Source organism: Coptis chinensis, chromosome 6, assembly GCF_015680905.1.
Source record: "Coptis chinensis isolate HL-2020 chromosome 6, ASM1568090v1, whole genome shotgun sequence".
In the NCBI taxonomy this organism is placed as follows: domain Eukaryota; kingdom Viridiplantae; phylum Streptophyta; class Magnoliopsida; order Ranunculales; family Ranunculaceae; genus Coptis; species Coptis chinensis.
The window spans coordinates 19797577-19803576 of NC_141461.1; positions in this window are offsets into that span (position 1 = coordinate 19797577).

The following is a 6000-nucleotide window of genomic DNA, read 5'->3' on the forward strand; positions in this document are numbered from 1 at the left end:
AGTATTATGTCCGTCTCCACTCTCTGTCTATCTCTCTCTCTCTAATAGTAACTTTTTTAGCTGCTAATGATAGTGTCACAAAACAATGGTTGTTAAAGGAAGTCCACCGTGGTTATGCAAATGCCCCTTGTGAGGGGCTAATATACACAATCAATGTATATTATACACGTGTCCAGCACAACTCATCAAGAGAGCACTCCCCACTCATAACAACTCGCTTCATAGCGAACCAAACTATCTCTCCATCACGAACTGACACTATCAGAAGACACCTCCCCCAACAAACTCATAACAAATCGCTTCACAGAGAACCAGCAAACTCACTTCACCTAACGACCTCATACACTCATCCTACGACCTTACTTCAAAGTGACTCGAGTCGAATGGACGACCTCGTCTTGGAGCGACCTCCATAGTGCTCGCTTACCCCGTTCCATAACAGCTAGTAACGTACGCTTTTACTGATGCATTCAAGGCCGCAGCTTTAGTCGCGCACCTCATCAATTGCCATAACTTGCCCTCATGACCTGAAGACTAGGATCTGACCTGACGCTAAAGAATAGGAAGGACCACCAAGGTTTTCTATATAAAGGGGACAGGAACTAGGTCTGACCTGATTCAAGTTCCCCCCCAGAGAGAGAACTTGATACGTAGGCAATTCGTCCATACAAACTCGGTCAAACCCAATTAACCAATCCATCTCCCCCAAATTACCTACTCCAGTAAGGTGAGACGAAATATAATCTTTACATTGGCGCCGTCTGCGAGTCGATTTCCTAGAGAAAACAACACGATCAAGTCGTTATTCTCAGGCTCACGAAGCATGGAAATCCTCATGGATTCAGTCAAGCAACTTGTCTCTGTTGTGAGTATAATGTAACAAGAAATCTCAAACTTAGAAGAAGACAACCAAACCCTGAGGAGAATTTCACTCCTAATCGGGTGCCCTGCATCTGGCATCAACGCCCTCAACACTGACAAACCACTCCAGCCAGAAGATGACTCAGAAGACCGAACTAGCACAACCACAAGGAGTACGCCATACATTCCAGTTCCATACGAACCAGAGAACCATCGTAGCCATGACAACAAATATAGCACGAGGAACACAATACCCAAGCCTAAAACAGCTTCAAACCACCAGAAGAAAAGAAAACAACGAGGGAGCACAAAATTCTCCTCGCTATCCAAACTAATGGAAGAAATCCTCGATGAAATCAAACGCACTCCATTTTTTCAACCCACCCCCCTGAGAGCATACAAGCTCCCCAAGAACCAGGCAATCGCTTCTGCCATTATCACCAACTCTGCAACCACCACACCAATGAATGTCAGCACTTGAAATGCCACATTCAAGACTTTCTTGATAAATGTTACCTATATGAGTACCTAGCGATTCCAGAAATCGAACTGGTTACCCCCCATGGCACAACTCAATCTGTGAAACTCTCTAAATCGTTAAGCCACATTTTCAACAGCATCCGAAACACTCTATTTTTCAATCCGGACATCAAACCAATTCCAAATGTTACTGGTCAGTCGTTCTGTCAATTCCACCAAGTTCACTCCCATCACACCAACAAGTGTAAGTGCTTAAGAAATTACATACAATACCTGATCAGCAAAGGACTCTTGAAGAAATTCGTTAACAACGAACTGCAACAACTTAGCAGAGGTTCAAAACAAAGGGACTACATCCACCAGAACGCCAACAGTGGCGAACCACAAAAGCAAAAGAGAGGTCGAACTACTGGGGCTTTTACTCGAACACACGCCCCAACAGTCAAGTCCAGATCAAAACATTACCCCACCCCTTCCACACTCCCAGTTCGCAAGTGGATCCACCCATATCGTCCAGATTCACCGACTTACAGCTAGGTCGCTTACCACAATGACGATGTATGGCAGCACACATCAGCCAATTCAACACGGTACACAATTCGCAAAGAACCGCCATCATCTGAGCAAAGGAATATCTATGCTCAAAGGTCCATTCGACATGTTTTCTTTATTTCGCCAATGTCTTACCTTTCTGTTCATCAATAAAGTTATCCCTCTTTCATGGAACATGTTTTACTCCGTATTTACAATTCAGTATAGAAAAATACCTAGTTCACTTCCACACACACGTTAGAACGACTAACGAACTGTGATAACCATGAAGTCACACTTCGACTCCCCCATAACAAGGGAGATGAACATTACACCAGGACGATGCACCCAAGAAACTCCGTCCATACGAAAAACATAGTAACTAACTCAAAACTCACTCTTACTCAAAACAGACGTCACCAAACCACATAGTACGAAGCGTACTAATCAACTAACCACAAATAGCCCCCGATCTCACATACTCAGAGCAGATCGATACCAGTCATATGCCCACACCAAGATCAACGCGTAATCATAGTCGCACAGCGCAAACCATACACTGGGGGATTCGCCAATAAACAAATGCACCGATAGAAGCACCTCACCAATCTGGATGTATCTTCTACCATTAGTCTGCATTAACAGCCACATGTAAGGTCACATTTCTTTTTCAGGACAACTAAAACACCATGCTGACGACTTACAAAAGATCTAATCAAATTCAGCAGTCGTCACATGAACTTACCTCACGAGCTCACTCCAAAGTGACTCCAGCCGGGTAAATAGTCTCGCCAGCTGGGGACCTATATTTCTAGGACCAATTCAGGATCGAGCTATCATGGTATCATACCAATGGAAAAGCGAAAGCTAGGAACAACTCAACTTGAACTTACCTCACGAGCTCACTCCAAAGTGACTCCAGCCGGGTAAATAGTCTCACCAGCTGGGGACCTATATTTCTAGGACCAGTTCAGGATTGAGCTATCATGGTATCATACCAATGTAAAGCATAAGCTAGGAGCAACTCAACTTGAACTTACCTCACGAGCTCACTCCAAAGTGACTCCAACCGGGTAAATAGTCTCGCCAGCTGGGGACCTATATTTCTAGGACCAGTTCAGGATCGAGCTATCATGATATCATATCAATGGAAAGCAGAAGCTAGAAGCAACTAAACTTGAATTTACCTCATGAGCTCACTCCAAAGTGACTCTAGCCGGGTAAATAGTCTCGCCAGCTGGGGACCTATATTTCTAGGACCAGTTCAGGATTGAGCTATCATGGTATCATACCAATGGAAAGCGGAAGCTAGAAGCAACTCAACTTGAACTTACCTCACAAGCTCACTCCAAAGTGACTCCAGTCGGGCAAATAGTCTCACCAACTGGGGACCTAAACTTTTAGGGCCAGTTTAGGATCGACTTATGATGGTATCATACTAATGGACGACCTCGTCCAGGAGCAACTCATCACATACTTACCCCACGAGGTCACTCCAAAGTAACTCAAGCCGGGTGGACGACCTCGTCCAGGAGAAACTCAGCATTGGAACGATCACTCAGTCTACTGAAGTTGTAAGACCCCATATTATTTTTCCATTATTTCGTAATTAACAATATTTAGTATTTTGGAATTTGATATTTATTTCTTGGTCAACGAGCTAGTAAATGTGGGCTTGACTCTTTGATATAAAAAAAGAAAAGAGGAAAAACAAGTATTTTGAATTTTTGAATTTTGTGTAGAGATTTTTAATTATTTGGAAAGTTTTCAAAAGATATATTAATATAAGGTATGTAATAAATATAGTACTTATAATAGAGAAAAATATTCCATAGTTAAGAATAGAGATATTTGGTAAAATAGGAAGTTTCTAAAATATAAGCATAATATAAATTCTTTAGAATGGAAGGATTTATAAAAAATGAAGGGTTTTCAGAAATATTAGTTTTTTAGAACTAAACAGCTAAAACACAAAGAAGAACGGAGACAGAGCGGATTGTGCATCTTGTAGCTAGCTTATGATCGGATTATCTGCGTCATTTTTCAATATACTCTGTTTTGGCGATACGAAGGTGAGTAGATATTTTTATACACCGTATGACTTTCGCATGTTTAAAAATAATACGTAAATTGTCGACTGTATATATATATATATATATATATATATATATATATATATATATATTATAAATATATTTTGAGGTGATGTTTGGAATCAAGTTTATTGTTAATAATTGCAAAAACAACAAAAGTTATAAAAATAAATAAATAGGATAAATAGATTTGGTTTGGCAGGCAAGAACTCAGTATAGATCCAATTGTTTGAGGATCGTTAATAGATCGTGATTTCATTCATTATACATTTGTTTCCTTCCTATATATCAGGGGTTGTGTGGTTATTGTAAATGGTTGAGTTTTTGGGAGAGATGGGAGATTGATTTTTTGGATCTGAACCACTGGTGGTCGGGTTCCTTTTGTTAATTAATTCGGGTTGGGTGAATTGGTTTTGTTTTGGTTGGTTGTTGTATATGGTTTGGGGTGCTGTTGAAGCTTTGTTGAAGCTCTGTAAATGTGTTAATGGAGGTCGAGTTTTTCTATAATTGATAAATGATGTTAGGAATCGAGTTTTTAGTATATCATAGGGTTGGATTTTGTTGGGGATCAAAATCCCAACTGTTTCGGTGGGTTGATGTTGAAGCTTCCAAGGTTTGTTAATGGTGCCGACCGCGAATTGTGAGGAGTGGGGGAATCAAGTTTTGTTGGTATAGAAAGATGCGGTTTTTCAGGAGGGTCAAAACCGCTGGGATGAGGGAGGCGGACGAGTGATGGCTGGTGGTCGAGGAGAGCTGCTGGTGAGGTGAGGGAGACGACCCTTAGTTGGGCCTTAGTTGGGTTTTGGGACAAAAATCTATTCTTTTGTTTTCTTTGGGCCAGACCTAAGTTGGATTGTTTTGTTTGGGCTAGTTTCTATTTTTATTTTGGGCCGGTCCATATAACTTAAAATGGGTCAGGTTGTATAAATAGGTTGGGTAGACTTTTGGGCTTTGGTTTTGGGGCTTTGTCTTGTTTAATTGGATTAGGACAATGGGTTAAACTGTTTTAAACATGGGTTTGGGTTAGGACCTGTTTGGAGGAACACCGATTTGGGACTGGTGATTGTTAGGTTTAACTGTTGACCAGTCAACCCTTTAACTGTTGACCGTTGACTTTGTTTACTTTTTATATATTAAATTATATGGTTTAAATACATAAATATCCAACGTACTTAGGTCCTATTAACACTTCTATCAACATAGAATTTTTTTTCACAAACGTATCAATGTACTATACCCGATTTCACAAAAATAGCAATCCGTTAGGATCCGTCAATTAAGTGATGATGTGTCATTGTTTTTTCAATTTCGTTTTATTTGTATTTTCCACTTGGCATGTCACATCAGCATTTTCTACCAACTCAATATTTCCACCTCAGCGGGGTTTTTTTTCCATTTCATATTACTTCTTTTATTTTTTTTATTATATATATTTTAAATTTTAAATTTTTTTTATTTATTTTTTTATATTATATATATTTTTTATTTATAGTTAAGTGACTTAAAAATAAATTAATAATTTTTTTGAATTAATAAATATATAAAAAAGAATAAATTAATAATTATATAATAATAAAATAATAAAAAATTATATAAAAAAAAAAAGAAATATATAAATAATATATTATTTTATTTATTATATATATTTGAAAATTATAAAAAAAACTATAAATTATAAAAATAAATATTATAATAAAAAATAAAAAATAAAAATATATATAAAAATATTTTTATATATAAAATATATATATATATATTATATATATATATAAAAAATATATATATAAAAATATATTATATTTTATATATATATATATATATATATATAATATTTTATATATTTTATATATATATATTTATATTTATATTTATATTTATATTTATATTATTTTTTTTTTTTTATTTATAGTTTTTTTTATTTTTTTCAAATATATATATATAATAAATTAAATAATATATTTTTATATATTTTTTTTATTTTTTTATATAATTATTAATTTATTCTTTTTTATATATTTATTAATTCAAAAAAAAA